The sequence below is a fragment of the Bos indicus x Bos taurus genome, chromosome X (genome assembly GCF_003369695.1).
Source record: "Bos indicus x Bos taurus breed Angus x Brahman F1 hybrid chromosome X, Bos_hybrid_MaternalHap_v2.0, whole genome shotgun sequence".
NCBI lineage: Eukaryota > Metazoa > Chordata > Mammalia > Artiodactyla > Bovidae > Bos > Bos indicus x Bos taurus.
The window spans coordinates 108,429,574-108,439,874 of NC_040105.1; positions in this window are offsets into that span (position 1 = coordinate 108,429,574).

Here is a 10,301-nt window from a genome sequence, read left to right on the forward strand (position 1 = left end):
GGCCTGGGGTGCTTTCCTCTGGCCCTCGGGCCAGGGCCCCCCACCATCACGGGCCTCCTTTGGTTTTTACACCCATCTGGCAGTTGGAGGAGACGGGTCCCCTGCTATAGCTAGGGAAACTGAAGCAGTGGTTTCCCGGGGGTCACGCCGCTGTGTGGTGACAGGGCCAGAGTGGAGGGGGATGCAGGGAGGGCTGGGATGCCAGCGGTAGCCTAAATCCCCCTGAGTCATCACCCCTGGGAAAGAGAGGACAGAGGCTGCGTGTTTGGGGATGGAGCAGACCTCACCATCTCCAAGGGCCCTCACCAGCTTTGCAGCAGTCTCTCTCCAAGGTGTGGGAGCTGGGGCAGGGTCCAGATGCCACCAGCCTGGCAGGCCCAGCCCGCCCTTTGGCCTCCTTCAGCCCTCATCACGTGCCTGCCCTTGCCACCCTCCCCTCTCCAGCGCCTGGGCCTTTCGGGGCTACCGTCACTGGCAGGTGCATCTGTGGGCCGGGCTGATCGTTCACCTCCCATTCAGCAGCAAGGCCCCAGGGGCTGGCGTGGAATCAAACTGCCAAGACGATGGCATGCAGGTGGGCAAACGAAACCCATGGTGGTTTGGGTGGATCCTGCCACTCTACCCTGTGCTTCTGTGCCGTCCACGCTGCCAACTGTCCTGGAGTCAGAGGGCCCTTTGCTAAGATAGCAACCTGTGCTTAAAGGCATGCCGTTCAGCAATAGGACCATTTTGATCTGTCAAAGGGGCAAAATACATGGTAACCAGAAAAGATGGGGGCCAGCTCCCCTGGGGACCCTCCCATTTGGGGAAGACACATGGCAGCCATGCCCCTGGCTCTGGGCACTCGGCCCCCTGCAAAAGCTTAGGGAGCTGACTCACAGAGGAGTTTCTTGAAAGGTTGGAGAACTACCCCCACCCCCCGCCCAATTCTGTGCTTTAGTGACTCAGGGCTGAACGGCTGGAGGAGGAACATTTGGACTGGATGATGCCACCCTCACCCCTGCAGAGCTGCTATCCCAGCCCTCCCACAGGGCCTCTGCACTCCAGGCAACAAGACCCACCCAGCACTGGACGCGAAGAAAGCTAACCTGAACCACCGGGCCAGTCCCGGGAGCTCCGAGGACACAGACCTGGTCCGCCTGGGAAAATGGGGGCCACCTGCCTCATTCTCAGGGGCTTGGCTAGCCAGGCCTAGCCTGTGATCCTGTTGAGGGATGAGCTGGAGAACCTTCTCGAAGAGGACTTGAGTGAGAGGCCAGCCATGTCAGAACTGAGGCTGTTTTGAAGGCATAGCTGGGCCTGCCTCTGAAGCAGCCAAGCCTGCATGCTCAGGTCCTAACAGAAACCTCATGGTGGGTTCTCCTCTGTGGCCTCCCTGATTCTTCCACTGGGAACCCCCCCAAGCCCCCCACCCGCCCCAGACACGCAGCAGAAATTGCCTGTGCAGGGTGGAGGAGCAGAAAACTGGGCAGTGGCCGGGATGCGCCCCCGTGCACCGTGGCTGAAGGTGGCCGTACCTGTGAATATGCAGCTTTTCCAGGTCCTGATTCTGGGTCACTTTTCAGACAATTGAAGCTTTGAAGAAAGGCCCGTCTCACTGGGTCCTTGCATGGAGGCCCTGGCGTCCCCAGAGCACTGGCGTTTGGGTGCACGTACACGTGAGCCTTTATTTCTGGGCAACCATTGGGTCCCACCGAGCGCAATATCCTCCGCTGAAGCCATTTGCTCACATGACAACCGCCCCCCAGGCCGCCGCCGCCCCTCCACCGCTGGGGAACTGGCTTCACTGCCCCTCCCCCCTCAGAGGCGCGTTAGCCAGCATCTTCTGGATGCATCTCGCGCTACCAGTTGCCATGCCTCCGGGAGCACATCCTAGGCCCTGTTCCGGGGCACCCCACTTGCCCACCGCAGCCCCCCTGGCAGGACCACCTGCGGGCATTGGAAACCAAATAACCCAGTGATGGCTCTCAGATTGGCGCTTGAAGCCCAGGTGAAAGGGACAGAGAAGACAGGAGGGAGGCAGTGTGTGCAGCGCAGCAGCGATTGATTTCTGAGGGGCAGGACCTCAGGAGCCATTAACATCCCCATTCTGGGAGGCCTCCCGTTCAGGTTCGATAACCTGGTTATCAACCCCCTCTGGCCAGCCGCGCGGGCTCCCGGTACTTGTCTTCCCAAGAAGCCATGCAGCACGCGTGTCGGGATGTACGTTTCAGATGATATAATTCTTTTACTGGGAGATAGCCAGACTCCCATGCCCATTGGCTGGACCGGCAAAGGGAGGCGGGAGGGAACTGGGGGCCAGTGGTGGGAGGGGATGAGACAGAGGGCTGAATAGGGCCAGGAGAGGGGAACCAGAAAGGTGGAAGGGACAGGCCAGGAGATACGGCCCCTTTCAGCCCTGTCTCTCATCCCCTGCTGCGGGACCTGTCACCAATCGCTCTGATGATGGCCTCTGTGAGTGAGGCCATCACTGGGGTCTCTGGTCACATCTCCCTGTCCTCCCTCCAGGAACATGGCTCTTGACAGAGGCCATCACCTCACAGGAAGGAATGTGTTAAACAGAACAGTGGGTTCAGGCCCCTGGCTCTGGCTCAGTTCTTTGGGGGGCCGGGAGGGGCTTCTGGGGACACTGTGGGTTTTTCTCATGTCCTCATCCTCAGGGGTCTGATTCCCTGTATCACAGATCGACCACCTTGCTTCCCAATACGGCAAGGCCAGCCTGGGTCCCGGGAGCTCCTTGCACCCAGACCAAGGCCTGCTAGCAGGATGGCTAGGTCACTGCTGTCCTGGGGTCAGGGGTGCTGAGCACAGCTCTGCACACGTCTCTTCCCGTCATGGGAGCTTTCCACCCTAGTCTGGTCTGGGAACACCTCAGCAGTGACTGGAATCAATTAAGTCAGGAGGGGGCCAGGGCCCAGGTCAGGGACCTGCCCCTTGGCTATGGCATCAATGCTTAAGCTGCCAGAGTCAAGGGGAGGGTGTTGCACAGGGCGAGCCTGGAGCCATTTCGCCCCTGGAAGGGGGACTCGGGTGGGCTTTTGCCACGTCAAGTCACACTTGCTGCCCTTTGAAGCCTTGCTGTCACCAAGTTTCGAGCCAGCCTTCCTTGCTGGCCCAGAAGGCCCCCTCGTGGGACCCTTAAATAATGAGAACAGTGGCTTTTTCTGGTCACCGTGCCAGGAACAAGGGCCACAAAGCTTCCATATGAGGAAACCAAGGCCCTGAGAGATGAGGCTGAGGATCCCAGCCTCTGATGTTGGGGCTCAGGTCCAAGCCCATCTTTCTCACAGATTTCAAGATTTCGCGATGTCAGGAGGGGACCCAGTGACACAGCCCCAGCGAGGAAGGACGGAGCTCCAGGTCACAGAGAAACCGTGGTGAGTGGTCCACACAGTCCCAAATGGCAGCACACGGCCTGTGGAGAGGCCCTGGCCTGCCTGTGAGTTCAGGCCCACCCTGGCCCAGATGAGGACTTCTGTCATTGTCCCTCTCCCTGTCCCCAAGCACCCCTCCCCACCAACCCCGCTGCCGCCCCCTCCCTACTTTCGTACTCGAGAGGCTTGCCACAAGGAAGGCCCAGGGTATCTCTACCAACTCTGTGGGGATTTTTCCCATCTAAATTTAGAGAGTGCCTATTATCTTGCCGTATCCGCTTCTCACAAAGAGGAGAGACAGAAGAAGAGCGAGGGGAAGGCCAAGGCCTGATGGCGGCAGAGCCGGGGGAGGGTCACTCTCTCCCTGCAGATGCCTCCTCAGGCCCTTGAAGCTGGCCCTCTTGGCAAGAGGCTGTGAGGAGTCGGGGGTTCCTCACAGGGGTCCTCAGAGCTGTCTCCCTCCAACACGGTGTGTTCACCCCTCCTCAGTACCTGCCACCTGCCCCCTGCCGCCCACCACCCCCACCACCATTTCACTATCACAGAGAGAAAAGCCAAGGCCTGAGATTGGTTTCCTAGCCATGGTGGCCTCTCTTCACTGCACCTCCATTTTAGGGACCCATGTTGGGGCTGGCGTGGGCAGGACCATGAGTGTAACCTAGAGCCCAATGTGTCAACCTGCAGGACTTGGCTCTTGGGACCTGTCCGGAGCCACAGGGACTGTGACTGGGACTTTGACCTCCCTATGGCATCCTTGGCCTGAGCTGCCTGTTCTCTGTGGCCCCAGAAGAGAAGAGGGAATCAACGATGGAGTCCCCACGTCTATAAACCTGAGAGGACTCTTCCTAGTCAACAGAACGAAGTCCCCGAGGTCTTGTGCTCTTGCTCTCAGTGACAGCTTGGGATGCTGTCTCTGTCTTAGCCAAGCCTTCCCTCCCCATCTCTGTGTCTTCTCCCCTCACTGCTGGCCCTGTCCTTCCAGCACCAGCCTTGCCTCCACCCAAGTCTCTAAATTGCTCTCAAAGGTCTTTCCATGATACTTAGTAATAACGTATCAGGGAAAACAATCTGAAAAAGAGTATATGTATATATATGCATATATGTGTATATATATGTATCTGAATCACTGGGTTATATACTGAAGCTAACATAACATTGTAAATCAACTATATTTCAATAAAATAAGGAAATACCTTATGAAATTTTTAAAAAAGCTATGGCAAATAACATAAAATGTCTAAAGAAAAGCACTCCTGCATGTTCTTGCTCACTGCACTTCCCAGAGCCCAAGGCTGGTTGGCATCATCACCTTGCCTCTCAAGGTGATGGCTTCTAGATGTGACGTGTCCATCTTCCCATTGAATGCCAGGACCTTTGAAGCTCTTCTCAATCAACCCACCTCTCACTCCCTGGTTTTGGATTCACCGCTGGGGCCTTGGGTCTGGGCTCCCACCTCTGTCCTGTCCTGTCCATTTGAACCCCTGCATCTCCAGGCTTCTCCCGTAACCCTAGTCCCCTCTCCACTTGGTACCCTGTGGATCCCCTACTTGTCCCTGGCCACTTTCCTTTCCCACCATCCTCAGTGGCCAATCCAAAGCTCCATCAGTCTTCTGGAGCCCAGCTGAGGCCTGACCCTTCCAGTGGGTACCTTTGCCACCCATATGACCTGGCATCTTCAGGCCAATCAGGTGAGAGCTCCCTGGACTTCCTGCCCTTGCTGAGTCAAAGCCAGCAGCAGTTGTAGTCCCAGTCCCCTGGCATCCAGGCTCAGAAGAGCTGGGGTCCGCTGTCCCATCCCCTCAGCTACTGTCCCAGATGTCACCTTCAGAAGTGCCTTCCTATGTCCCTCCCACCCTTCTCTGCCCTCCAGGTTTGCTTCCCACCACTCTCGCCATTTCTGTCAAGTTTGTCTCAGGCTCTGAGTCCTCTTCTCCCCCTGAGTGTACCCCTGGGATGGCCTCCACTACTGTTCTGGGTGGGCTTCCCTGGTGGCTCAGACAGTAACGAATCCGCCTGCAATGCAGGAGACCCAGGTTCAATCCCTGGGTCGGGAAGATCCCCTGGAGGAGGACATGGCAACCCACTCCAGTATTCTTGCCTGGAGAATCCCATGGACAAAGGAGCCTGGTGGGCTACAGTCCATGGAGTTGCAAACAGTCGGACATGACTGAGCGACTGACACTTTCACTTCAACGTGTTCACCTTTCCTGGGTGATGACTGTGTCATCATAGTCTCCATGGCTCCCTGGATGACCCATGGCCCTTCAGATGTGTTCTTTGCCACAGGGAACTCACTGTCTCCCCTCAGTTGCCCAGATCCCAGCCTCAGGGCCATCATTCAGTTCCCTTTTCTCGCCACCCCTCCCACCTCGAGTTGCCACCTCCTGCTGGGTTCTCACCTAAAGAGTGGGCACGTGCTGCCCTCCTGTCCCTGGCCAGACCCTTCCTCAGTCCTGCCCTTATCTCCACAGGGTGGACATGGTGACTCTCGTAAAGCAGAGGCTCTTACCACCTCACCCCCCAGCATTGTTCAATGTCCCTGAGTGGCCTTGTGGACTTGGGGACAAAGTCCAAGCACTTCAGCCGGCTCACATGGTCCTGTGTGACCTCTTACCTTCCAGCTCCCCTCTCTCAGGAATCTTCTGCAACCCCACTGCAGTTCCGGTGCTTGCCAGAATGTACCAGCTGTCTCGTGTCCATTGGCCTTATTCAAGATAAGCTGACGCTCTGAGGCTCCAGGCACACACGTGTTCTGTAAGGCCACTCTTCAGCCCACTACAGCCAGCCCGCTGCCCCCAGTGCATGTCAGCCCACGTGCAAAATACATTCCCCCCACCCTGTTATCTCCTAAAGACTTCACCTGCCATACCACCACCACTTAGTGTCGCAGCTCCTTATCAGCCTGGTAAGGGCACATTGTCTTTCTTTCCTTCACTGGTACAGAACAGTTGGGGACAGAGGCCACATCGTGGTGGTGTCCCTCTCCAGCATGGAGCGCCCAGCCTGGCTCTGGGATGGGGCTCCTGTAGTGTGTGTGTACCCCAGGAATGAATGGATTCAAGAACCTGGCTATGATTGCTAGACAACTGAACCGGGTCACCAGACTCTGCTGATTAAGAAGCAGGAAGACAAAGCCGGCCACGAAGGAAGGGGCTGGGAGACACGGGCGTCACTACCAGCCACCTCCATCCCGGCCACAGGGGACCTCAGAGCATGGGGCTCTGGTCCTCCTGGCTCCCTTTGGAGTTGCAGGTCTGAGTCCAGGCCGGCCCTGAATGCAGGACACCACCCAGCCACTGTGGGCCCTTCTTCCTGACAGGCCTGGGCACGTCCTCTGGCCCTGGACCATGGGGCACTGGGCATCCCAGCACAGCTACATGCTGACATCCACCCTGGACCTACCGGGGTCGAGGCCAGTGGTGGTGGGCTCTGGGCCGAGCCTCTGTGAGACGACCGCTGGGCAGCTCGTGGTGGTGGGACCAGCCTGACCGTGAATGTTCAGTGCCCTCTGCAAGGACTGGCTGGGGGCTGCTGCCTGGGACCCCAGCCCTGGAGGCCTCCAGTCATGGCTGCGACTCTGGGTGGGAAGGGGGCGGTTTGGCCAGGGCCCCTGGCCTCCCTCTTCTGAGCAGGAGGCAGCACTGTCATCTCATTGCAGGGGGTGCCAGGCCTGTCCTCCCAACTCATCCCCCACCATCCACCAGCCCCTTCCTGGCTCTCGGCCTTAGTGGGCATCTGGCCAGGAGCAGGCCAGGAGGGAGCTCGGGGCACCAGGAAGGAGGAGATTTGGAACCCAGGGAAAGGCTGGTCTGTGTCCCTGATGGACTGTGTTGCAGGGCTTCCCTGTCTGTCATCTGCTCCTCTGCCCAGGCAGCTGGTGAGCCCAGCGCCCCCATTGCAGGTGCCTCTGGGCTCCACCTCACCTGGCATCGGGCCTGGGCACCACAGGCCCTCCACAGATGTCTCCTGAGTGAATGATGTATAACCCCACATGGACCTTCCCAGCACCCCAAACCCTGACCCACAGCTGTCTGACTATGGGGCTGGCTCCTGCAGCTGTGGCCACTTTCCAGGGCCCCTCCCTGTCCTGGGTTGTCCTCCTCCTCCAGGTGAGGACTGTGAATTCCTGGGGTTGAGCTCCGATGACTGTCTTGGCTCCCTCCTCTGTGCCCGGCTGTACCCACAGCCCGCAGGCTTGGTCACGGAGTCTGGACACTCCTGCTGGCCCAGGTGCCCCCACACTGCCAGCCATCTCTCCCAGAACCCTCCAACTGCCCACACATCCCTTTTCCAGTCCAGGCAGCTGGCCGGGGCCCCGGGGTGGCTCCTACCCACACCTGAGGGCCGAGCGTGTGGTTGCTGAGGATGGGGCCATTCACCCCCAACCTGCCTGAAGGCGCTTGCTGGGCATATAATGCAGAGGAAAGGTGGGCAGGGGCTGGAGGGAGGATGAGTTGCCATGCCATCCTGTCTGTATCCCTGGGACACCTCTGCTGCAGGTTCTGTGACCAGTCACCAGCCTTGGTTACTGCGGAAACCGGAGCCTCGTGTGAGTGCTTGTCAGCTGTGTGGAAGCGGACAGGCAGAGAGCACATCTCTCCAAGAGATGAGGGCCAGGGTGCCCACAAGACTGCATGGAACCCCACCGGGTGTCCACCAAGACCCTGGCTGGCTTTCAGGCTGACAGGGGCCCCGGAGTGGGCTAAGGGAGAAGGTTAGGGGCACCCGAGGCTTCCAGTGTCGGCGCTAAAACTTGCTCCATCAGTGGTGCTACGGTAGCACAAACCCAGAATCAGGACAGTCACGTGGTGTCCACACATGAATGTGCACAAGCCTTCACAGGGCATACATTCACCTCCCCAGGGAGCTTGCCAAGGTTGAGACACATGCACACACTTGTATATATCCAATTAAGATTTAATTGGACCACATAAGGTGTAGCCAACAAAAGGGACAGTGATGCAAAAGACCAAAATGTTCTAATAGGACATTAGTGTAGGGCTTGTTATGGGTTGAATGGTCCCCCTCCCACCACTCATATGTTGAGTCTTAACCTCCTTGTGCCTGTGAATATGACCGTCTTCGGAAACAGGGCCATCATCTATGTAATTAACATGAGGTCATACCAGAGTGGGGTGAGCCTCTAATTAAATATCAGGGGACCCCAGCCCCTAGGCCATAAACCAGGCCACACAGGAAGGAGTGATTGTCTTCCACAAAACCGGTCTCTGGTGCCAAAAAGGTCGGGGACAGCTGCACTATGACTGATATCCTTATGAAAGGGGGATATTGATTTATCTGTTGCTGCAGCATGTGGGATCTTAGTTCCTCAACCAGGGATGGAACCCATTCTCCTTGCACTGGAAGCATGGAGTCTTAACCACTGGACAGCTAGGGAAGTCCCAATAGGGGACATTTAGACACAAACACTCCCAGGGAAAATGCCATGTGGAGCTGTAAAACCTAGGGGCATCAAAGCCTGCCAGCACACCAGCAGGAGCCAGGGGCGGCCCCTGGGGCAGACCCTTCCCTACTGCCTTCAGAAGGAGCAGAACCCTACACACAACTCGATCTGAGACCTTTGGCCTCCAGAGCTGTGACACAATAAGTATCTTATTATTTTAAGCCATCTAGTTTGTGGTGCTTTGTTATGACAGGTGTAGCAGACGTGGAGAACCTTAGAGTTCTTGAAAGGCTTTCTCATCTATTGCATCATTTAAAGCTAAAAGATACCCTGTGAGGTGAGAAAGTGTTAGTCACTCAGTTGTGTCCGACTCTTTGTGATCCCATGGACTGCAGCACACCACACTTCCCTGTCCTTCACCATCTCCCGGAGTTTGCTCAAATTCATGTCCATTGAGTCGGTGATGCTAGACAGTCTGAATACATGCTAGTTGGTGATGAGGCAAATAGCCTTAGCATTTCTCAGATGAAGAGTTCAAGATTCAGCACACTTGAATGGCTTTCTCAGAGTAATTCAGTTGGAAGCAGACCTGGGGCTCAGTGCAACTCTTCTGGTTTAAAATCTAGATCCAGTGATATGTAAAAGCGCTAAAGTCTCCAAGCTTCCTGATATAGACAGATTTTAATTATTGTAAACGATTAATTTGTGAAGGTTTCGACCTGACAGATACTGTTGATTGAATGAATCAAGGCAAATTGTCTATCCTTACTCTGTGCACTGTCCTACCTCTGATAAATTGATTCCTTTTAAGGGAGAGAAAGAATCTTTCTTCTTCTTCTTCTTCTTCTTCTTTTTTTGCTATAAATATCCCTCCTTAGCACTGCTTTAGCTGCCTCTCACAGAATTTGCTATATTGGAATTTTATTTTCTTTCATTTCAGTGTATTTAAATTTTTTTCTTTAGACTTCATCTTTGCCCCACATGGATTATTTAGATGTGTGTTTAGTTTCTTAGTGTCTGGAGATCCTTTTTTGTTATCTTTCTGTTACTGATTTCTAGTTTGATTCTATCGTGATTGGGGAATAAACTCTGCATGATCCACTTCTTTTCAGTTTGTTGGGTTGTTCTATGGCCTGGGATATGGTCTGTCTTGGTACATATTTCATGGTGTTTGTAAGGAATGGGGATCTGCTATTATTGGGTAGTGGTGGTGTGGTGGTGGTTTAGTCTCTAAGATGTGTCTGACTCTTGCGACCCTATGGACAGAGGAGCCTGGTGGGCTACAGTCCATGGGATTTTCTAGGCAAGAATACTGGACTGGATTGCCATTTTCTTCTCCAGGGGATCTTCCTGACCCAGGAATCGAACCCAGGTCTCCCGCACTGCAGGCAGTTTCTTTACCGACTGAACTATTATTGGGTAGAGTGCTCCATAAATGTCTATTACATAGGGTTTATTGGTGGTGGTGTTGAGTTCTTCTACATCCTTGTTGATTTTATCTCGTTCTTTTGCCAGTTTTTGAG